Source organism: Oncorhynchus keta, chromosome 34, assembly GCF_023373465.1.
Source record: "Oncorhynchus keta strain PuntledgeMale-10-30-2019 chromosome 34, Oket_V2, whole genome shotgun sequence".
In the NCBI taxonomy this organism is placed as follows: domain Eukaryota; kingdom Metazoa; phylum Chordata; class Actinopteri; order Salmoniformes; family Salmonidae; genus Oncorhynchus; species Oncorhynchus keta.
This window is the reverse complement of record NC_068454.1, coordinates 70,204,755-70,230,203: the sequence shown is the minus strand read 5'-3', so window position 1 is coordinate 70,230,203 and position 25,449 is coordinate 70,204,755. Positions and strand designations below refer to the sequence as shown.

The 25,449-nt window shown below is 49.9% G+C and overlaps 1 pseudogene; it reads left to right on the top strand.

Moving 5' to 3' along the window:
* LOC118381338 (activating signal cointegrator 1 complex subunit 3-like) overlaps window positions 1–25,449 on the top strand; it is a 72,364-nt pseudogene that overhangs the window by 12,013 nt on the left and 34,902 nt on the right.

The following is a 25,449-nucleotide window of genomic DNA, read 5'->3' as shown; positions in this document are numbered from 1 at the left end:
GTGGTGATGGCAGGGTTAAACTGTTCTGTCTCTGTGTTAGACGGACCCAGGTCTGGAGCTGTACTGTAAGGAACTGGTGGATGATGGCAGGGTTAAACTGTTCTGTCTCTGTGTTAGATGGACCCAGGTCTGGAGCTGTACTGTAAGGAACTGGTGATGATGGCAGGGTTAAACTGTTCTGTCTCTGTGTTAGATGGACCCAGGTCTGGAGCGGTACTGTAAGGAACTGGTGATGATGGCAGGGTTAAACTGTTCTGTCTCTGTGTTAGAAGGTCTGGAGTGGTACTGTAAGGAACTGGTGGTGATGGCAGGGTTAAACTGTTCTGTCTCTGTGTTAGACGGACCCAGGTCTGGAGCTGTACTGTAAGGAACTGGTGGATGATGGCAGGGTTAAACTGTTCTGTCTCTGTGTTAGATGGACCCAGGTCTGGAGCTGTACTGTAAGGAACTGGTGATGATGGCAGGGTTAAACTGTTCTGTCTCTGTGTTAGATGGACCCAGGTCTGGAGTGGTACTGTAAGGAACTGGTGATGATGTCAGGGTTAAACTGTTCTGTCTCTGTGTTAGATGGACCCAGGTCTGGAGCGGTACTGTAAGGAACTGGTGGTGATGGCAGGGTTAAACTGTTCTGTCTCTGTGTTAGATGGACCCAGGTCTGGAGCGGTACTGTAAGGAACTGGTGGCAGTCAGGAAACTGGACAAGGCCAGGATGATCCATTTCGAGAAGAGGACAGGATACTTCACTTCCACTGACCTGGGCAGAACCGCCAGTCACTTTTATATCAAATACAACACCATGGAGGCACACCAGAGTTCCATAACATGACGTTATATGTACTATGTTGTATTGTACACTGAGTGTACAAAACATTAAGAACACCTGCTCTTTCCATGACATACAGTACCAGTCAAAGATTTGGACACACCTACTCATTCAATGGTTTGTACTATTTTCTTCATTGTAGATGAATAGTGCAGACATCAACACTATGAAATAACACATATGGAATCATGTAGTAACCACAAAAGTGTTCAACAAATCAAAATATATTTTAGATTTTAGATTCTTCAAAGTAGCCACTCTTTGCCTTGATGACAGGTTTGCACACTCTTGGCATTCTCTCAACCAGCTTCATGAAGTAGTCACCTGGAATGTATTTCAATTAACATGGGCCAGCATCCCTGTGGAAAGCTTTTGACATCTTGTAGAGTCCATGCCCCGACAAGTGTAATCTTTTCTGGGAGCAAAGACGAGGAGTTTGAACAGGTCAAGGTGAAAGTTCACAGGTCACACCGTGAGGTCACTCATCACACATTATAGACTGCTGCAGGACACCTGCTCAACAGTATAGCAAGGTCTTGATATAGTTTGAGTACCTAGGTGGAAGTGCTCCTGACTGTGTGTGTGTGTGTTATTTTTCCAGGTGCGTGATGAGGAGATGGAGGAACGAGAGCAGATGCTGTGTAACTACTGTGAGCTGCCTGCTGCAGGCGGAGTGGAGAACGGATACGGCAAGATCAACATCTTACTGCAGACCTACATTGGCCGGGGAGAGGTGGACAGCTTCTCCCTCATCTCAGACCTGTCCTACGTAGCACCACACACATACTACACACAGCACCACACACACAGCACCACACACACACTACACACAGCACCACACACACAGCACCACACACATACTACACACAGCACCACACACACAGCACCACACACACACTACACACAGCACCACACACATACTACACACAGCACCACACACACAGCACCACACACACACTACACACAGCACCACACACACAGCACCACACACACACTACACACAGCACCACACACAGCACCACACACACACTACACACAGCACCACACACACAGCACCACACACACACTACACACAGCACCACACACACAGCACCACACACACACTACACACAGCACCACACACACAGCACCACACACACACTACACACAGCACCACACACACAGCACCACACACACACTACACACAGCACCACACACACAGCACCACACACACACTACACACAGCACCACACACACACCACACACAGCACCACACACACAGCACCACACACACACTACACACAGCACCACACACACAGCACCACACACACACTACACACAGCACCACACACACAGCACCACACACACACTACACACAGCACCACACACACACTACACACAGCACCACACACACACTACACACAGCACCACACACACACAGCACCACACACAGCACCACACACACACTACACACAGCACCACACACACACTACACACAGCACCACACACACAGCACCACACACACTACACACAGCACCACACACAGCACCACACACACTACACACAGCACACACACAGCACACACACACACACAGCACCACACACACAGCACCACACACACACACACACACAGCACCACACACAGCACCACACACACACTACACACAGCACCACACACACAGCACCACACACACACTACACACAGCACCACACACACACTACACACAGCACCACACACACACTACACACAGCACCACACACACACAGCACCACACACATACCACACACACCACCACACACACACTACACACAGCACCACACACACACTACACACAGCACCACACACACAGCACCACACACACACTACACACAGCACCACACACACACTACACACAGCACCACACACACACTACACACAGCACCACACACACACTTCACACATATGCTCTCTCTCCATCTGTTTCTCACATATACACACACACACTCATACAAACTGAACCATACCTGAAGAAACTTCAACTTGTGTACATACTCTGCTTCACCCCCAAACTGAGCTAGCCTAGCCCCTCTGAGGGGTTCAGCTCTACCCCTGTGTCCCCTGCTAGGCCGCAGCCCCTGCCAAGACTTCCCCTTCCCTCAGCCAGCAGCATATGGTGTCCACATTCTAGAGCAGACTGGTGTACTGATGGGGGTTTAGAAATGGTGTCTTAACTAATCATATAGTACACATCCATAAACGGGTTTCCTGTTTGTACCAGCATCTCCATTGTTTCAGAGGGATCATGAGGCTTTCATGAACTGTCACAGTTAATCTGCCATGCCGGGATTTCGGCATTATGCTCTTTATGAAAATCAAATGGTTTAATATATCTGATGGAATGTAATATGTTTGGCTGGTGCATATTTCATAATGACTGATAGCCTGGAATCTTTTTTACATTTGGAGTTTTTTTCTCCCCGCATCCCATCCCCTCTTCCCATCCCCTCTTCCCATCCCCTCATCCCATCCCCTCTTCCCATCCCCTCTTCCCATCCCCTCTTCCCATCCCCTCTTCCCATCCCCTCTTCCCATCCCCTCTTCCCATCCCCTCTTCCCATCCCCTCTTCCCATCCCCTCATCCCATCCCCTCTTCCCATCCCCTCTTCCCATCCCCTCTTCCCATCCCCTCTTCCCATCCCCTCTTCCCATCCCCTCTTCCCATCCCCTCTTCCCATCCCCTCATCCCATCCCCTCATCCCATCCCCTCTTCCCATCCCCTCTTCCCATCCCCTCATCCCATCCCCTCATCCCATCCCCTCTTCCCATCCCCTCTTCCCATCCCCTCTTCCCATCCCCTCATCCCATCCCCTCTTCCCATCCCCTCATCCCATCCCCTCTTCCCATCCCCTCTTCCCATCCCCTCTTCCCATCCCCTCTTCCCATCCCCTCTTCCCATCCCCTCTGCTGAACCCATCTATACATGGTTTCTGCGGTAACTGATTCCATGTGGATGAATATTTGGAATTGTTCACAGCAAATTCCCTCTTTGCTCCTATTTCGCCCGATTTCAGATGTGCAGCCGGTTTGATGGCTGTGGCCGGGAGGCAGGCAGCCATAGTGGAATAGAGGGGACCTGATGGTTAATCCAGACTGAGGACTGATAGGTCCTGCTCCCGCATGTTACTGCCACTACACACCAACAGACACACACACACACACACACACACACACACACACACACACACACACACACACACACACACACACACACACACACACACACACACACACACACACACACACACACACACACACACACACACAAGCACAGAGATAAAGTTGCATACATACATATATGTGCGCACACTCACAAACACTGGCAGACATACCATCTCTCTCTCTCTCTCACACACACACACACACACACACACACACACACACACACACACACACTCTCTCTCTCTACCAGGGGCTAACTCCCTGTCTCTCATGCATACCCACACACTCCTCAATGGCTTTAGCAACTGGATGATAGATAGAGCTGTTCTGCAGGCCGGTGCACTTGACCGCAGGACACCAGGAGTTCTCCTGAGAGAGTAGATTATTGTACATGAGCGCTGAGAGACCTGAGACCACAGTTCACCTGTGTTTACTGCATGCTCTTAAAGACACATGCACACAAAATAACTGGAGAAGGAAGGCAGCTTAATCATGAAGTTCGTCAATCGCAATAATCTCCCTGGTTGGAACTATGCTGGTGCTGTGACTCGGACTGTGAGGCCTGATGTGTTTTGGCTGTTGGTCGTTATTTGGAGTATGAGTGTAGGCTCAGTAACGGTGTGAGTGTAGGCTCAGTAACGGTGTGAGTGTAGGCTCAGTAACGGTGTGAGTGTAGGCTCAGTAACGGTGTGAGTGTAGGCTCAGTAACGGTGTGAGTGTAGGCTCAGTAACGGTGTGAGTGTAGGCTCAGTAACGGTGTGAGTGTAGGCTCAGTAACGGTGTGAGTGTAGGCTCAGTAACGGTGTGAGTGTAGGCTCAGTAACGGTGTGAGTGTAGGCTCAGTAAGGGTGTGAGTGTAGGCTCAGTGTAGGCTCAGTAACGGTGTGAGTGTAGGCTCAGCGTGTGAGTGTAGGCTCAGTAAGGGTGTGAGTGTAGGCTCAGTAACGGTGTGAGTGTAGGCTCAGTAACGGTGTGAGTGTAGGCTCAGTAACGGTGTGAGTGTAGGCTCAGTAACGGTGTGAGTGTAGGCTCAGTAAGGGTGTGAGTGTAGGCTCAGTAACGGTGTGAGTGTAGGCTCAGTAAGGGTGTGAGTGTAGGCTCAGTAAGGGTGTGAGTGTAGGGTCAGTAAGGGTGTGAGTGTAGGCTCAGTAAGGGTGTGAGTGTAGGCTCAGTAACGGTGTGAGTGTAGGCTCAGTAACGGTGTGAGTGTAGGCTCAGTAAGGGTGTGAGTGTAGGCTCAGTAACGGTGTGAGTGTAGGCTCAGTAACGGTGTGAGTGTAGGCTCAGTAAGCGTGTGAGTGTAGGCTCAGTAAGGGTGTGAGTGTAGGCTCAGTAAGGGTGTGAGTGTAGGCTCAGTAAGGGTGTGAGTGTAGGCTCAGTAAGGGTGTGAGTGTAGGCTCAGTAAGGGTGTGAGTGTAGGCTCAGTAAGGGTGTGAGTGTAGGCTCAGTAAGGGTGTGAGTGTAGGCTCAGTAAGGGTGTGAGTGTAGGCTCAGTAAGGGTGTGAGTGTAGGCTCAGTAAGGTTGTGAGTGTAGGCTCAGTAAGCGTGTGAGTGTAGGCTCAGTAAGGGTGTGAGTGTAGGCTCAGTAAGCGTGTGAGTGTAGGCTCAGTAAGGGTGTGAGTGTAGGGTCAGTAAGGGTGTGAGTGTAGGCTCAGTAAGGGTGTGAGTGTAGGCTCAGTAAGGGTGTGAGTGTAGGCTCAGTAAGGGTGTGAGTGTAGGCTCAGTAAGGGTGTGACTGTAGGGTCAGTAAGGGTGTGAGTGTAGGCTCAGTAAGGGTGTGAGTGTAGGCTCAGTAAGGGTGTAAGTGTTGGCTCAGTAAGGGTATGAGTGTAGGCTCAGTAAGGGTGTGAGGGTAGGGTTTTCTCTCCAGAGGGTTTGATGTAGGAGTGCGGTTGCCCTAGTGGCCTTTTAACCCCAGCAGCAGACCCACATCTGGCCCAGCTGGTGTTTCTGTGTCTCCACCTGTCTATATGCCTGTCTCTATGTCTGCCTGCCTGTCTCTGTCCATCCTCCCACTCAACCACATGTTCCGGACAGAAGCAGATCTGACCAATCTATCACAGATAGCATCCTCGCCCCGACTTATCCATCACAACAGAGCCAGGCCCAACAAATCAATCCCAGCACGGCCAATCCATCATGCCCTAATCAATAAGAGCCCAGCCACGTCAAATCTGACCAGTTTATCAACGAGCAGCGCCAACCACCTGACCCATCTGTCAGGACAGACATGAGCAATTCATCATCGCACAGCCAGGCCTGACCCATGTTTCAGAACAGAGCCTGATCATACCAGTCCCGCGGCTCTCCATCAGACATGATTAATCGTCCTACATCTTGATGGATTATTTCAGTCTCTGCATGACTCTCTCTGTCCTGCTGTACCCATTGTAGAACACTGCTCTAGGTCTGGCTGTAGCCTGTGTGTTTTTACACCTGCTGTAATACACTACTCCAATTGTGACTATCTGTCTGTCCTTGTTTTTCTACTATAGAATGCCACTCAAATTGTAACTGTGTGTGTGTATTTCGTCCTTGTGTAGAACGCAGCTCGTATCGTCAGGGCTCTGTTTGAGATTGCTCTGAGGAAGCGCTGGCCTGCCATGACCTACCGCCTGCTCAACCTGTGTAAAGTGATGGACAAGCGTCTGTGGGGCTTCGCTCATCCCCTGAGACAGTTCTCCATCCTGCCTCACAATGTGCTGGCCCGTCTGGAGGAGAAGAAACTCACTGTGGACAAACTGAAAGATATGCAGAAGGACGAGATAGGTGAGACAATACTGGGCCAGGTGTGGTTCACTACCAAATTAGACACAATTCTATCGTGTTCTCTAGAGGTGTGTGTGTGTGTGTGTGTGTGTGTGTGTGTGTGTGTGTGTGAGAGTATGCGCTCGCTCGCGCAGCGTGCTATAGTGATACCACTCCCCTCTCTCTCTGTGTCCCAGGTCACATGCTCCACCATGTGAACATCGGGTTGAAGGTGAAGCAGTGTGTCCACCCTTCCATACTGATGTAGGCCACCATCCAACCAATCACACGCACCGTGCTCAGGGTCCGCCTCCAGATCACCCCCGACTTCCAGTGGCATGACCAGGTAACCATGTCGACCTCACCTAGGATCACCTCGATTTCTCTCGCTCTCTCTCTCTCTCTCACACACGCACGCACACACACACACACACACACACACACACACACACACACACACACACACACACACACACACACACACACACACACACACAGTACACAAACAGTAGGCATTATCAGAGCACTCTTTAAGTGTGTCTAAATGCTGTTAACAGTAGAAATGTGTTAGTGTGAAGTGTCAGTAGTCTGTCAGTATGGAGCTGTCCTCTCCACCAATGGCCCTGCTCCTTTCCTCCTCCAGCCAGTGGTAGGTGAATGAGTGAAAAGTGTGAATCTCGCTGCTGTTCTACCTCTGTAGCCTCTGAAAATAAATGAGGTGGAGCAGCCAGCTGCTGAAACAACCCTGCAGCGTCTGATTCCCATCACTGTGTTTCCCTCCTCATCACAGACTTTACCTCTGGAAGTGTACTGGTTGAGGGCTCTTCTTTTCTTTTGATGGTTAAAATTAAGGTTTATTTAAAGGGGAGATGGCTGATTCTAGATCAGTGTTTAGGTGCATCACCTTCTTGTACTATTATCCTGCGGCTTTAATACTACATGTGAGTTAGGCTATAGAATCTCTATGGAGATTGGAGAATGTCATTGAGGCAGATGACTCCTGTAGTTTGTGAGGGAGTCGGGTGGAATAGGAGGCCCGCTGTAGCCAGGCTGTGTATGAAGATGAATGTTTGTGTGATTAGCGATGCATGCTCTGCTCATGGGAGAGTTGTAATGGGACACCCCCAGCTTAGCCAGTGATCCCTGCTGCATATGTACACACGCCTTGCCGCGCAAGCTAGCCACGACACATGTAGAGACACATGAGATCTCCTTCTCCCTAACTCTAACCCAAGCCACGGACTCCAGGATCATGACTCATTCTAATAGGGTGCTGGATCTCGTTTTCTAATATTAATGTGTGGTTCCCCACTCCCTTTAGTGTTTCTCTATTTTGGGGTCATCCGAATGTTGTGCATTTATCATGAGTAGGACCCAGAATTGTTCCTGGCTCAGTTCACATGGTTGGGAATAACTCCAAGCCCTAATCAAGAGTAGTGTCCCTGATATCTTTAGAAATTTACAGGGCTAGGGACCAGGCCAGAAGATGACATTATAGCTGTTGTTGTAGTGTGTTTGTCTGTGCAAACTGGACTGTCTCCTCTCTCCATGTGTCATAAAGCAGTCTCCTGGACCTGTGGTCTGTTAGCCAGCCAGCAGTTGTTTCCACAGCAGTGGAAAGGAATTAGCGTACAGTATTCTACAGGGGGTCAGCGCCGAGCTGAGAAATGCACAGTACAGTGCACCTCCTACTGGAGAGAGAGGAGAGGATAAGGCTAATGTTTCTGTTTCGAGTCACCCCAAAACCCATTCCTGAACGTTTTACACACATACACACATGCACCACAACACACGCACCTATTAACAAATACACAAGTACATTGCTTTGTTTTGAATTGCTACTATCTGGTTAAACAACCTGGGAGTGCTCTGATCTTCTAATGCCACTGATTCTTCATGCTTCTGCCCTCCTCTCCTCTCCTCTGCCTTTCCTCTCCTCTCTCCTCTACCTTTCTCTTCTCTCCTCTACCTCTCCTCTCTCCTCTACCTTTCTCTTCTCTCCTCTACCTCTCTCCTCTCTCCTCTGCCTCTCCTCTGCCTCTCCTCTCTCCTCTCTCCTCTCTCCTCTCTCCTCTCTCCTCTCTCCTCTCTCCTCTCTCCTCTCTCCTCTTTCCTCTCCTCTCTCCTCTGCCTCTCCTCTCTCCTCTGCCTTTCCTCTCCTCTCTCCTCTGCCTCTCCTCTCTCCTCTGCCTCTCCTCTTTCCTCTCTCCCTCTCTCCTCCTCCTCTCCTCTCTCCTCTCTCCTCTCTCCTCTCTCCTCTCCTCTCTCCTCCTCTCTCCTCTCTCCTCTCTCCTCTCTCCTCTCTCCTCTCTCCTCTCTGCCTCTCCCTCTCCTCTCTCCTCTCTCCTCTGCCTCTCTCCTCTCTCCTCTGCCTCTCTCCTCTCTCCTCTGCCTCTCCTCTCTCCTCTGCCTCTCTCCTCTCTCCTCTACCTTTTTCTTCTCTCCTCTACCTCTCTCCTCTCTCCTCTACCTCTCTCCTCTCTCCTCTGCCTCTCTCCTCTCTCTTCTACCTTTCTCTTCTCTCCTCTCTCCTCTACCTCTCTCCTCTCTCCTCTACCTCTCTCCTCTCTCCTCTGCCTCTCTCCTCTCTCCTCTACCTTTCTCTTCTCTCCTCTACCTCTCTCCTCTCTCCTCTCCTCTCCTCTCCTCTCCTCTCTCCTCTGCCTCTCTCCTCTGCCTCTCTCCTCTCTCCTCTACCTTTCTCTTCTCTCCTCTACCTCTCTCCTCTCTCCTCTCTCCTCTCCTCTCTCCTCTGCCTCTCCTCTCTCCTCTGCCTCTCCTCTCCTCTCTCTCTCTCCTCTCTCGTCTCTCCTCTCTCCTCTCTCCTCTCTCTCTCCTCTCTCCTCTCTCCTCTTCTCCTCTCTCCTCTGCCCTCTCTCCTCTCTCCTCTCTCCTCTCTCTCCTCTCTCTCCTCTCTCCTCTCTCCTCTCTCCTCCTCTCTCTCCTCTCTCCTCTCTCCTCTCCTCTCTCCTCTGCCTCTGCCTCTCTCCTCTCTCCTCTACCTCTCCTCTCTTCTCTCCTCTACCTCTCTCTTCTCTCCTCTACCTCTCTCCTCTCCTCTGCCTCTCTCCTCTCTCCTCTGCCTCTCCTCTCTCCTCTCTCTCTGCCTCTCTCCTCTCTCCTCCGCCTCTCCTCTCTCCTCTACCTCTCTCTCTCTCTCCTCTACCTCTCTCCTCTGCCTCCTCTCCTCTCCTCTCTCCTCTCTCCTCTCCTCTCCTCTCTCTCCTCTACCTCTCTCCTCCTCCTCTGCCTCTCTCCTCTCTCCTCTACCTTCTCTCTCTCCTCTACCTCTCTCCTCTCCTCTCTCCTCTCTCTCTCCTCTACCTTTCTTTTCTCTCCTCTACCTCTCCTCTCTCTCTACCTTTCTCTTCTCTCCTCTACCTCTCTCCTCTCTCCTCTGCCTCTCTCCTCTCTCCTCTGCCTCTCCTCTCTCCTCTCCTCTCTCTCTCTCTCTCTCTCCTCTACCTTCTCTTCCTCCTCTCCTCTCTCCTCTGCCTCTCCTCTCTCCTCTGCCTCTCCTCTCTCCTCTACCCTCTTCTCCTCTACCTCTCTCTCTCTCCTCTGCCTCTCTCCTCTACCTTTCTCTCTCTCTCTCCTCTCTCCTCTCTCCTCTCTGCCTCTCTCTCTCCTCTCTTTCTCTTCTCCTCTACCTCTCTCCTCTCCTCTACCTCTCTCCTCTCTCCTCTACCTTTCCTCCTCTCTCCTCTCCTCTCCTCTACCTTTCTCTCCTCTACCTTTCTCTCTCCTCTCTTCTCTCCTCTACCTCTCTCCTCTCTCCTCTGCCTCTCTCCTCTCTCCTCTGCCTCTCCTCTCTCCTCTACCTTTCTCTTCTCTCCTCTCCTCTCTCCTCTACCTTTCTCTTCTCTCCTCTCCTCTCTCCTCTCTCCTCTCTCCTCTCTCCTCTCTCCTCTGCCTCTCCTCTCTCCTCTACCTTTCTCTTCTCTCCTCTACCTCTCTCCTCTCTCCTCTGCCTCTCTCCTCTACCTTTCTCTTCTCTCCTCTCCTCTCTCCTCTCTCCTCTCTCCTCTGCCTCTCCTCTCTCCTCTACCTTTCTCTTCTCTCCTCTACCTCTCTCCTCTCTCCTCTACCTCTCTCCTCTCTCCTCTGCCTCTCCTCTCTCCTCTGCCTCTCCTCTCCTCTCTCCTCTCTCCTCTCCTCTCCTCTCTCCTCTGCCTCTCCTCTCTCCTCTACCTTTCTCTTCTCTCCTCTACCTCTCTCCTCTCTCCTCTACCTCTCTCCTCTCTCCTCTACCTCTCTCCTCTCTCCTCTGCCTCTCCTCTCTCCTCTGCCTCTCCTATCCTCTCTCCTCTCCTCTCTCCTTTCTCCTCTCTCCTCTCTCCTCTACCTCTCCCCTCTCTCCTCTACCTTTCTCTTCTCTCCTCTACCTCTCTCCTCTCTCCTCTGCCTCTCCTCTCTCCTCTGCCTCTCCTCTCCTCTCTCCTCTCCTCTCTCCTCTCTCTCTCCTCCTCCTCCTCTCCTCTCTCCTCTCTCTCCTCTGCCTCTCCTCTCTCCTCTGCCTTTCCTCTCCTCTCTCCTCTGCCTCTCTCCTCTCTCCTCTACCTTTCTCTTCTCTCCTCTACCTCTCTCCTCTCTCCTCTGCCTCTTCTCTCTCCTCTGCCTCTCCTCTCCTCTCTCCTCTCTCCTCTACCTTTCTCTTCTCTCCTCTACCTCTCTCCTCTCTCCTCTGCCTCTTCTCTCTCCTCTGCCTCTCCTCTCCTCTCTCCTCTCTCCTCTACCTTTCTCTTCTCTCCTCTACCTCTCTCCTCTCTCCTCTGCCTCTTCACTCTCCTCTGCCTCTCCTCTCCTCTCTCCTCTGCCTCTCTCCTCTGCCTCTCTCCTCTGCCTCTCCTCTACCTTTCTCTTCTCTCCTCTACCTTTCTCTTCTCTCCTCTACCTCTCTCCTCTCTCCTCTGCCTCTTCTCTCTCCTCTGCCTCTCTCCTCTGCCTCTCTCCTCTGCCTCTCTCCTCTACCTTTCTCTGCCTCTCCTCTGCCTCTCCTCTCCTCTCCTCTCTCCTCTCTCCTCTCTTAGTGTTATGGTTCAGTGGGAGAGCCCTGGTGGCTGTGGGTGGAGGACCCCATCATCTACTATTCAGAGTATCTGCTCCTACAGAAGAAATAGGTGGGTTTCTGGGTACCAGAACTTCTAGAATGTGTCTGAGAACCACTCCTGTGTTCCCTTAGGGCAAAGGTTGCCCCTAACTACAGATCTAGGATCAGATTACCTGACCCCTAATCCTAACCTTAACCATTACGGGTACGGAATATATCTGACCCTGTATCAGTGGATATGGTTGAGCCTAGTCTTTCTTACCTTGTGTGTGTTTTCCAGGTGGTGAGTGGGGAGCCCCAACAGCTGGTGTTCACCATCCCTATCTTTGAGCCCATCTTCCACACGCTCTACCACACCGACACCAACGTCCTGCTGGGGGCGCCAACGGGCTCCGGTAAAACCATCACTGCCGAGTTGGCCATGTTCCAAGTCTTCAACCAGTACCCTACCTCCAAGCTCTGTCTGCCCCCTTCACTCTATCTCTCTCTCTTTTTCTCTTTCTATATCGCTATACATTTCTCTCTGTTTATATCCTTGCTCTGTGTGTTTTCTCAGGTGGTGTACATTGCCCCTCTGAAAGCTCTGGTCAGGGAGAGGATTGAGGACTGGAAGATCAGGATAGAGGAAAAACTGGGGAAGAAGTGAGAGACGTGGTTATAACCATGTGCATTTCAGTTGCATTCACATCTGTCAATGACCATCAGCTGTGGTATATCCATCCATCTATCCATCCATCTATTGTCTCTTTCTTGCTCTCTCCCCTCCCTCTCCCTCCTTCCCTCTCTCCTCGTCCCTAGGGTTGTGGAGCTGACAGGTGATGTGACTCCAGACATGCGGGCCATCGCCGCGGCCGACCTGATCGTGACCACGGCGGAAAAGTGGGACGGCGTGAGTCGCTAAAGGCAGAACCGCAGCTACGTCCAGAAAGTAGCCATCCTCATCATCGTTGAGATCCACCTGCTAGGTACCACCGCCTAGTTCTATCTAGAAGCATATAGAGAGATCTTTAATATCTATGGGTATGGTTCTTGACTCACAAACCCCATGAAATCAAAACTTTTACCCTCATACAAACAGAACGTTCTATAGAGCCTAAACTTTAACCCTCATAAACCCTCATACAAACAAAACGTTTTATAGAGCCTAAACTTTAACCCTCATAAACCCTCATACAAACAGAACGTTCTATAGAGCCTAAACTTTAACCCTCATAAACCCTCATACAAACAGAACGTTCTATAGAGCCTTAACTTTAACCCTTATAAACCCTCATACAAACAGAACGTTCTATAGAGCCTAAACTTTTACCTTCGTAAACCCTCATACAAACAGAACGTTCTATAGAGCCTTAACTTTAACCCTTATAAACCCTCATACAAACAGAACGTTCTATAGAGCCTAAACTTTTACCTTCGTAAACCCTCATACAAACAGAACGTTCTATAGAGCCTAAACTTTTACCTTCGTAAACCCTCATACAAACAGAACGTTCTATAGAGCCTAAACTTTAACCCTCATAAACCCTCATACAAACAGAACGTTCTATAGAGCCTAAACTTTAACCCTCATAAACCCTCATACAAACAGAACGTTCTATAGAGCCTAAACTTTTACCCTCATAAACCCTCATACAAACAAAACGTTCTATAGAGCCTAAACTTTAACCCTTATAAACCCTCATACAAACAGAACGTTCTATAGAGCCTAAACTTTTACCTTCGTAAACCCTCATACAAACAGAACGTTCTATAGAGCCTTAACTTTAACCCTTATAAACCCTCATACAAACAGAACGTTCTATAGAGCCTAAACTTTTACCTTCGTAAACCCTCATACAAACAGAACGTTCTATAGAGCCTAAACTTTTACCTTCGTAAACCCTCATACAAACAGAACGTTCTATAGAGCCTAAACTTTAACCCTCAAAAACCCTCATACAAACAGAACGTTCTATAGAGCCTAAACTTTAACCCTCATAAACCCTCATACAAACAGAACGTTCTATAGAGCCTAAACTTTAACCCTCATAAACCCTCATACAAACAGAACGTTCTATAGAGCCTAAACTTTAACCCTCATAAACCCTCATACAAACAGAACGTTCTATAGAGCCTAAACTTTAACCCTCATAAACCCTCATACAAACAGAACGTTCTATAGAGCCTAAACTTTTACCTTCGTAAACCCTCATACAAACAGAACGTTCTATAGAGCCTAAACTTTTACCTTCGTAAACCCTCATACAAACAGAACTTTCTATAGAGCCTAAACTTTAATCCTCATAAACCCTCATACAAACAGAACATACTATTATTCAACTATGCTGGTCATTTATGAACATTTGAACATCTTGGCCATGTTCTGTTATCATCTCCACCCGGCACAGCCAGAAGAGGACTAGCCACCCCACATATGCTCTCTCTAATTCTCTCTTTCTTTCTCTCTCTCGGAGGACCTGAGCCCTAGGACTACCTGACATGATGACTCCTTGCTGTCCCCAGTCCACCTGACTGTGCTGCTGCTCCAGTTTCAACTGTTCTGCCTTATTATTATTCGACCATGCTGGTCATTTATGAAAATTTGAACATCTTGGCCATGTTCTGTTATAATCTCCACCCGGCACAGCCAGAAGAGGACTGGCCACCCCACATAGCCTGGTTCCTCTCTAGGTTTCTTCCTAGGTTTTGGCCTTTCTAGGGAGTTTTTCCTAGCCACTGTGCTTCTACACCTGCATTGCTTGCTGTTTGGGGTTTTAGGCTGGATTTCTGTACAGCACTTTGAGATATCAGCTGATGTACGAAGGGCTATATAAATACATTAGATTTGATTTTGATTTGATTTGATTTGATTCTATAGAGCCTAAACTTTAACCCTCATAAACCCTCATACAAACAGAACGTTCTATAGAGCCTTAACTTTAACCATCACACAAACAACATTCTTATAGAATTCTAAAGAGTTAATAATAATACTACTCTCCATAGTGAAGTGCTTTGTCAAACTTTCTCACACTGGATTGTACCACTGTGTCTGTATCCCAGTATCCCATCTCCTGTAGTTTAAACCAGCTCACCCTTTCACCTTTTGACCTCCTGTCCTCTGTTCAGATAGACTTCATGTCTCTATCATCAATTGGAGGTTTTGTAATTGACGTTGTTGTTCTCAAGCCAACCAGTAACCACATTTGTGGTGTTAGCCAGTGTTTTTTAGGGTTCATGTATCCGCCTCCCCTTTTCGTATTTAATAAATGTATATAATAAGAGTTATTAGAATAATACTGATGTTTTTGGCAGGGAATCCGTGTAATAGTTTTGACCACAGTACGGTAATGGTTTGGAGTTCTGTTTCTCTGGAGCCATGCTGGAGTTGCTCTGGTAATCAACAGAAATCACGGTACCAATGCGGACAGATGACTTGACAGTCGTTTAATAATAACAGCAGTAATCACATCAGAAGGGTATATAATAACCTCCTTGTCCACCGCAGAGAGACATGGGAACTTGTGTATGCCTGCATGTCCAACATGACCCCAGTCACACATGAAAAGCACATGTAGACAGACACTCTTTACATTCACTTAGTATTTTCTTTTTGAGATAAAATGTATATCTGATGAAAAACACTTTATATAACATTTATAGAGCATTCATAAGCATTTAAAGCTGCTTATTTCTGAAAGTTATAAAGTGTTAGCATAACATCATTTGTAATGCTTTTCAAACATTGTGCTGAAAATCCAACTGTATCCCACCATTCCAGTCTTCTCTGTGACGGTATTGGTTGTCTAAACGTTGTGTTACTGTTGCAGTGTCCCTGGCAGACAGATTGTCTGGTTATAAATCTGGCTGTTTAGACTGAGGACGGGAGGGACTGGGGATGTTGGCTGGGTTTAGATGCCCAATCCATTATCCAGGCCTTTAGATATGTGTACACACGCGCCTGCCCTGCCTGGCCACTCCACACGCCACAATGCACTGCTGCCCTACCCAGCGAGCCTCTGAGCACACCAGACAAAAAGTGCTCAGTTCCCTGTCCCTCTCCCCCGGACAAGGACAATGACAAACCTTTAGACACCCAGATGGGCCTTGCTTCCAGCTGGACTCACTTTATCTATCTATCACTCTCTGCCTCTCTCTCTCTCTCTCTCTCTCTCTCTCTCGTTCTGGTTCTCTTTCATCCACTGTCTCTCTCTCTCTCTCTCTCTCTCTCTCTCTCTCTCTCTCTCTCTCTCTCTCTCACTGACTGACTGAGAGAAGACATTCATTCTCTTTCTATGGTTCTATATCCATATGGTTCTCTTTCATCCACTGTCTAACTCTCTCTCTTTGCCTCTCCCCCTTTCTTACAGGTGGGTTTGTTTAACTTCCGGCCCTCTGTGCGTCCCGTCCCATTGGAGTTTCACATCCACGGCTTCCCAGGACAGGACTACCGCACCCGCATGGCCAGCATGAACAAGCCTGTGTTCCAAGGTACAATATACTACACACATAAACACAGTTTCTGTATGCAACTACACTGTGCATCCCCCCTCTATATCGCTCTCTCAATATATATATATATATATATATATATATATACACCCCCCCAGCGATTCGCAGTCACTCTCCTGCCATGCCTGTTCTTATCGTTGTGTCGTCGCGGCGACAGACTCGTCTCACAGCTCTAGAGCTGATAGCCTTCCTGGCCACGGAGGACGACCCCAAACAGTGGCTGCACCAGGACAAGACGCGGGTGACCAGGCTTATACTTGCTACTTCCTAGTGGAACTAACCCTGTAATCAGAGCTGTGTACATCTACAGTATTTCTCTCTCGCTCGCTCTCTCTTAGTCTCTACCTCCTCTGACTGTTCCTCCAGTCTTCCTATTCCTCATCCTCTGCTGCTTGTTGCTCTCTCCTTTCTCATCGTCTCCTTCCTCCTGATATTCTCTCTCTCTAAACACTTGTAATTACAGAGGGAACTCAAACCAATTTCTACAGGAAACGCCTGTGTCATATCCCATTATTTTCTCTGCATACTTCAGGATTATTTCAAGATGAGAAAATGTGCTCTGATAGAAGATGGGCAGTAATTAACTTAACATGTGTGTCTGACATATAGGCGCCCATAAACAAGGGAAAAAAAAAAAAAGAGCAGAGCGGTGTTGGATGTGGATACAGAGAGCTGAGTGGTGTTGGATGTGGATACAGAGAGCTGAGTGGTGTTGAATGTGGATACAGAGAGCTGAGTGGTGTTGGATGTGGATACAGAGAGCTGAGTGGTGTTGGATGTGGATACAGAGAGCTGAGTGGTGTTGAATGTGGATACAGAGAGCTGAGTGGTGTTGGATGTGGATACAGAGAGCTGAGTGGTGTTGGATGTGGATACAGAGAGCTGAGTGGTGTTGGATGTGGATACAGAGAGCTGAGTGGTGTTGAATGTGGATACAGAGAGCTGAGTGGTGTTGGATGTGGATACAGAGAGCTGAGCAGAGCGGTGTTGGATGTGGATACAGAGAGCAGAGTGGTGTTGGATGTGGATACAGAGAGCTGAGTGGTGTTGAATGTGGATACAGAGAGCTGAGTGGTGTTGGATGTGGATACAGAGAGCTGAGCAGAGCGGTGTTGGATGTGGATACAGAGAGCTGAGTGGTGTTGGATGTGGATACAGAGAGCTGAGTGGTGTTGAATGTGGATACAGAGAGCTGAGTGGTGTTGGATGTGGATACAGAGAGCTGAGCAGAGCGGTGTTGGATGTGGATACAGAGAGCAGAGTGGTGTTGGATGTGGATAGAGAGAGCTGAGTGGTGTTGGATGTGGATACAGAGAGCTGAGTGGTGTTGGATGTGGATACAGAGAGCTGAGTGGTGTTGAATGTGGATACAGAGAGCTGAGTGGTGTTGGATGTGGATACAGAGAGCTGAACGGTGTTGGATGTGGAAATAGAGAGCAGAGCGGTGTTGGATGTGGATACAGAGAGCAGAGCGGTGTTGGATGTGGATACAGAGAGCTGAGTGGTGTTGGATGTGGATACAGAGAGCTGAGCGGTGTTGGATGTGGATACAGAGAGCTGAGTGGTGTTGGATGTGGATACAGAGAGCTGAGTGGTGTTGGATGTGGATACAGAGAGCAGAGTGGTGTTGGATGTGGATACAGAGAGCAGAGTGGTGTTGGATGTGGATACAGAGAGCTGAGCGGTGTTGGATGTGGATACAGAGAGCTGAGTGGTGTTGGATGTGGATACAGAGAGCAGAGCGGTGTTGGATGTGGATACAGAGAGCTGAACGGTGTTGGATGTGGATACAGAGAGCAGAGCGGTGTTGGATGTGGATACAGAGAGCTGAGTGGTGTTGGATGTGGATACAGAGAGCAGAGCGGTGTTGGATGTGGATACAGAGAGCAGAGCGGTGTTGGATGTGGATACAGAGAGCTGAGTGGTGTTGGATGTGGATACAGAGAGCAGAGCGGTGTTGGATGTGGATACAGAGAGCAGAGCGGTGTTGGATGTGGATACAGAGAGCTGAGTGGTGTTGGATGTGGATACAGAGAGCTGAGTGGTGTTGGATGTGGATACAGAGAGCAGAGTGGTGTTGGATGTGGATACAGAGAGCTGAGCGGTGTTGGATGTGGATACAGAGAGCTGAGTGGTGTTGGATGTGGATACAGAGAGCAGAGCGGTGTTGGATGTGGATACAGAGAGCTGAACGGTGTTGGATGTGGATACAGAGAGCAGAGCGGTGTTGGATGTGGATACAGAGAGCTGAGTGGTGTTGGATGTGGATACAGAGAGCAGAGCGGTGTTGGATGTGGATACAGAGAGCAGAGCGGTGTTGGATGTGGATACAGAGAGCTGAGTGGTGTTGGATGTGGATACAGAGAGCAGAGCGGTGTTGGATGTGGATACAGAGAGCAGAGCGGTGTTGGATGTGGGTACAGAGAGCTGAACGGTGTTGGATGTGGATACAGAGAGCAGAGCGGTGTTGGATGTGGATACAGAGAGCTGAGTGGTGTTGGATGTGGATACAGAGAGCAGAGCGGTGTTGGATGTGGATACAGAGAGCAGAGCGGTGTTGGATGTGGATACAGAGAGCTGAGTGGTGTTGGATGTGGATACAGAGAGCTGAACGGTGTTGGATGTGGATACAGAGAGCTGAGTGGTGTTGGATGTGGATACAGAGAGCTGAGTGGTGTTGGATGTGGATACAGAGAGCTGAGTGGTGTTGGATGTGGGTACAGAGAGCAGAGTGGTGTTGGATGTGGATACAGAGAGCTGAGTGGTGTTGGATGTGGGTACAGAGAGCTGAACGGTGTTGGATGTGGATATAGAGAGCAGAGTGGTGTTGGATGTGGATACAGAGAGCTGAGTGGTGTTGGATGTGGATACAGAGAGCTGAGTGGTGTTGGATGTGGGTACAGAGAGCTGAACGGTGTTGGATGTGGATACAGAGAGCAGAGTGGTGTTGGATGTGGATACAGAGAGCAGAGTGGTGTTGGATGTGGATACAGAGAGCTGAGCGGTGTTGGGTGTGGATACAGAGAGCTGAGTGGTGTTGGATGTGGATACAGAGAGCTGAGCGGTGTTGGATGTGGATACAGAGAGCAGAGCGGTGTTGGATGTGGATACAGAGAGCTGAGTGGTGTTGGATGTGGATACAGAGAGCAGAGCGGTGTTGGATGTGGATACAGAGAGCTGAGTGGTGTTGGATGTGGATACAGAGAGCTGAGTGGTGTTGGATGTGGATACAGAGAGCTGAACGGTGTTGGATGTGGATACAGAGAGCTGAGCGGTGTTGGATGTGGATACAGAGAGCTGAGTGGTGTTGGATGTGGGTACAGAGAGCAGAGCGGTGTTGGATGTGGATACAGAGAGCTGAGTGGTGTTGGATGTGGATACAGAGAGCAGAGCGGTGTTGGATGTGGATACAGAGAGCTGAGTGGTGTTGGATGTGGATACAGAGAGCAGAGCGGTGTTGGATGTGGATACAGAGAGCTGAGTGGTGTTGGATGTGGATACAGAGAGCTGAGTGGTGTTGGATGTGGATACAGAGAGCAGAGCGGTGTTGGATGTGGATACAGAGAGCTGAGTGGTGTTGGATGTGGATACAGAGAGCTGAACGGTGTTGGATGTGGATACAGAGAGCTGAGCGGTGTTGGATGTGGATACAGAGAGCTGAGTGGTGTTGGATGTGGGTACAGAGAGCAGAGCGGTGTTGGATGTGGATACAGAGAGCTGAGTGGTGTTGGATGTGGATACAGAGAGCTGAGTGGTGTTGGATGTGGATACAGAGAGCTGAGTGGTGTTGGATGTGGATACAGAGAGCAGAGCGGTGTTGGATGTGGGTACAGAGAGCTGAGTGGTGTTGGATGTGGATACAGAGAGCTGAGTGGTGTTGGATGTGGATACAGAGAGCTGAGTGGTGTTGGATGTGGATACAGAGAGCTGAGTGGTGTTGGATGTGGATACAGAGAGCTGAGTGGTGTTGGATGTGGATACAGAGAGCTGAGTGGTGTTGGATGTGGATATAGAGAGCTGAGTGGTGTTGGATGTGGATACAGAGAGCTGAGTGGTGTTGGATGTGGATATAGAGAGCTGAGTGGTGTTGGATGTGGATACAGAGAGCTGAGTGGTGTTGGATGTGGGTACAGAGAGCTGAGTGGTGTTGGATGTGGATACAGAGAGCTGAGTGGTGTTGGATGTGGATATAGAGAGCTGAGTGGTGTTGGATGTGGATATAGAGAGCTGAGTGGTGTTGGATGTGGATACAGAGAGCTGAGTGGTGTTGGATGTGGATACAGAGAGCTGAGTGGTGTTGGATGTGGATATAGAGAGCTGAGTGGTGTTGGATGTGGATATAGAGAGCTGAGTGGTGTTGGATGTGGATACAGAGAGCTGAGTGGTGTTGGATGTGGATATAGAGAGCTGAGTGGTGTTGGATGTGGATATAGAGAGCTGAGTGGTGTTGGATGTGGATACAGAGAGCTGAGTGGTGTTGGATGTGGATACAGAGAGCTGAGTGGTGTTGGATGTGGATATAGAGAGCTGAGTGGTGTTGGATGTGGATACAGAGAGCTGAGTGGTGTTGGATGTGGATATAGAGAGCTGAGTGGTGTTGGATGTGGATATAGAGAGCTGAGTGGTGTTGGATGTGGATACAGAGAGCTGAGTGGTGTTGGATGTGGGTACAGAGGGCTGAGTGGTGTTGGATGTGGATACAGAGAGCTGAGTGGTGTTGGATGTGGATACAGAGAGCTGAGTGGTGTTGGATGTGGATACAGAGAGCTGAGTGGTGTTGGATGTGGGTACAGAGAGCTGAACGGTGTTGGATGTGGATACAGAGAGCAGAGTGGTGTTGGATGTGGATACAGAGAGCAGAGTGGTGTTGGATGTGGATACAGAGAGCTGAACGGTGTTGGATGTGGATACAGAGAGCAGAGTGGTGTTGGATGTGGATACAGAGAGCTGAGCGGTGTTGGATGTGGATACAGAGAGCTGAACGGTGTTGGATGTGTGTCTGGTGTATAATCCCTCATATTGGGCCTTATGAAGTTACAGTAGACTTGGCGTTGTAAAATATGGATATTAACATGTTTTATGGGGCTGCTCGCCTTTCACACCAAGCCTGTGGTCTGAGTGAAATATTGAGTTCTGACTTCAAACCCCACCTTGTAAAATACACACACACACACACACACGCACACGCACACACGCACGCACACACACACACACACACACACACACACACACACACACACACACACACACACACACACACACACACACACACACAGAGCAAACTAGTCCTTAGTACTGTATATATATATTTATTATTTTATTTAACCTTTATTTTTAACTAGGCAAGTCAGTTAAGAACAAATTCTTATTTTCAGTGACGGCAAAGGTCAAATAAATGTTTAAAAAAAAAAAAAATCCCATCAGTCATTGGGTTGTAGTACAGAGGACATGGGGTTAGTAAAACTACAATTGCCAGCATAACTGGAGTTTGTGGACAGGCTATTCCTATTGGAACATTTTCTACACATGTAGAGAAGCCAAGCTATCAGGAAACACTTTTTATCTGACATTACTCAATGAAATCTGAAATTGAAATGTTATACATTCTGGATGTAACTTTTTTTGTGCGTATGTGTTTTGTACGTGTGTGTGTGTCTGTGTGTGTCTGTGTGTGTCTGTGTGTGTCTGTGTGTGAAAGTGTGTGTGCGTGTTTGTGGAATAGACTGAGAGGAGTATTTTTGTATTTTAGGAACAGTGGGTTAACTTCCTTGTTCAGGGGCAGAACCTTGTCAGCTCGGGGATTCGATGTAACCTTTCGGTTACAAGTCCAACGCTCCAACCAGTAGGCTACCTGCCGTATATGCAGCAGAAAAATCTATTTCACAGGACGCATTTCATCCTTTCCGCTCCTTATTTCCTAGCTCTGTGTGTCTGTCTGTGTGTGTGTGAGAACCTGACATTTACTGTATGTGTATTTTTAGCCCTGGGTGTGTTGAACTGGCCCTGCAGTGTGTGTGTGTTCCAGTGATATATGCTGCTCCCTGCTGTGTTTCTGTACTGGCCGTGTAGCTGCTGGAGTCCCTGTGGTTTGAGTGACAGGCGGCTGGCGCTAGCTGCCTCAGTCTCAGTGGGGGTCCCTCCATCCCGCCCTCCGTCTCCTCTCTGCCCGAGTTAGCCTTATGATCTCTCTATTACTTCCTCTGCTGCAGTTAGCCCCTCTCCCGCCTTCCTGCCTCTGTGAACATGTACCCCTCGTCCTCCCTATAAAACCCTCTCAAATGTTTTGCTTGCTCTGTCCCACATGTTTTCCGTTTTTTTCTCCACCTCCCTTTTCTCCACTCCTTCCGTAGCCCCCCTCCCTGCTTATGTCCAACAATGTCTTCTTCGTCATGGAGGTGTCTTCTAGTCCTACACTGTGTACTGATTTACTGTTTCTCTATTGGTCGAGAAGATAAGGTCTCGTGCTGTCGTGGGTTGATGAGGTGAGGTCTCATGCTGTGATTGGTTAATGTTACCCAGATGACAGACATCAAACTGACGTTGGCGTTTGGTATCGGCATGCATCACACTGGAGAGACAGGAAGTCTGTGGAGGAACTGTTTGTCAACTGCAAGATCCAGGTATGACCCAGATAGGTCCAGGTAGACCCAGGTAGGACCCTGATAGGTCCAGGTAGAACCATGTAGGACCCTGATAGGTTCAGGTAGAACCATGTAGAACCCTGATAGGTCCTAGTAGACCAGGTAGGACCCTAATAGGTCCAGGTAGAACCAGGTAGGATCCTGACAGGTCCAGGTATGACCCTCTTAGGTCCAGGTGGGATAGGACCCTGATAGGACCAGGTGTGATAGGACCTGATAGGTCCAGGTAGGACCTGGTAGGAACCTGACAGGTCCAGGTATGACCCTGATAGGTCCAGGTAGGACCTGATAGGTAGGACCCTGATAGAACCAGGTGGGATAGGACCCTGACAGGTCCAGGTAGAACCTTGTAAGACCCTGACAGGTGCAGGTAGAACCTGGTAGGACCCTGACAGGTTCAGGTAGGACCCTGACAGGTCCAGGTAGAATCAGGTAGGACCCTGATAGGTCCAGGTGGGATAGGACCTTGATAGGTCCAGGTAGGATAGGACCCTGATAGGTCCAGGTGGGATAGGACCCTGATAGGACCAGGTGGGATAGGACCCTGATAGGTCCAGGTGGGACCAAGGTAGGACCCTGACAGGTTCAGGTAGGACCCTAACAGGTCCAGGTGGGATTGGACTCTGATAGGTCCAGGTGGGACCCAGGTAGGACCCTGATTAGGTCCAGGTGGGATGCAGGTAGGACCCTGGTTAGGTCCAGGTGGGACCCAGGTAGGACCCTGTTTAGGTCCAGGTAGGACCTGGTAGGACCCTGGCAGGTCCAGTTAGGACCCTGACAGGACCAGGTTGGATCGGTCCATGTGGGATAGGACCCTGATCGGGGGCCCTCCTGGTGGGACCCAGGTAAGACCCTGATTGGTCCAGGTGGGACCTAGGAAGGACCCTGACAGGTCCAGGTAGAATCAGGTAGAACCCTGACAGGTCCAGGTAGAATCAGGTAGGACCCTGACAGGTCCAGGTAGATCCTCATTGGACCCTGACAGGTTCAGGTAGGACCCTGGCAGGTCCAGGTAGGACCTGGTAGGACCCTGACAGGTCCAGGTAGAACCTGGTAAGACCCTAACAGGTGCAGGTAGAACCTGGTAGGACCCTGACAGGTTCAGGTAGGACCCTGGCAGGTCCAGGTGGAATAGGACCCTGATAGGTCCAGGTGGGATAGGACCCTGATAGGTCCCGGTGGGATAGGACCCTGATAGGTCCAGGTGGGATAGGACCCTGATAGGTCCAGGTAGGATAGGACCCTGATAGGTCCAGGTAGGACCCAGATGGGTCCAGGTGGGACCAAGGTAGGACCCTGACAGGTCCAGGTGGGACCCAGGTAGAACCCTGACAGGTCCAGGTGAGATTGGACTCTGATTGGTCCAGGAGGGATAGGTCCCTGATAGGTCCAAGTGGGATTGGACTCTGATAGGTCCAGGTGGAACCCAGGTAAGACCCTGATAGGTCCTGTTGGGATCCAGGTAGGACCCTGATTGGTCCAGGTGGGACCCAGGTAGCACCCTGATTAGGTCCAGGTGGGACCCAGGTAGGACCCTGGTTAGGTCCAGGTGGGACCCAGGTAGGACCCTGATTAGGTCCAGGTAGAACCTGGTAGGACCCTGACAGGTCCAGGTGGGACCCAGGTAAAACCCTGATAAGTCTAGGTAGGACCTGGTAGGACCCTGACATGTCCAGGTGGGATCGGTCCATGTGGGATAGGACCCTGATTGGGGACCCTCCTAGTGGGTCCCAGGTAGGACCCTGACAGGTCCCGGTGCGACCCAGGTAGGACCCTGACAGGTCCAGGTAGAACCTGGTAGGACCCTGACAGGTCCAAGTGGGTCCCAGGTAGGACCCTGACAGGTCCCGGTGCGACCCAGGTAGGACCCTGGCAGGTCCAGGTAGAACCTGGTAGGACCCTGACATGTCCAGATAAAACCTGGTAGAACCCTGACAGGACCAGGTTGGACCCACGTAGGACCCTGACAGGTCCAGGTGGGATCGTTCCAAGTGGGATAGGACCCTGGTCAGTCCAGGTGGGACCCAGGTAGGACCCTGGCAGGGCCAGGTGGGACCCAGGTAGGACCCTGACAGGTCCAGGTAGGACCTGGTAGGACCCTGACAGGTCCAGGTAGAACCTGGTAAGACCCTAACAGGTGCAGGTAGAACCTGGTAGGACCCTGACAGGTTCAGGTAGGACCCTGGCAGGTCCAGGTGGAATAGGACCCTGATAGGTCCAGGTGGGATAGGACCCTGATAGGTCCCGGTGGGATAGGACCCTGATAGGTCCAGGTGGGATAGGACCCTGACAGGTTCAAGTGGGATAGGACCCTGATAGGTCCAGGTAGAACTGGGATAGGACCATGATAGGTCCAGGTGGGATAGGACCCTGATAGGTCCAGGTAGGATAGGACCCTGATAGGTCCAGATAGGACCCAGATGGGTCCAGGTGGGACCAGGTGACACAGGTAGGACCCTGACAGGTCCAGGTGGGACCCAGGTAGAACCCTGACAGGTCCAGGTGAGATTGGACTCTG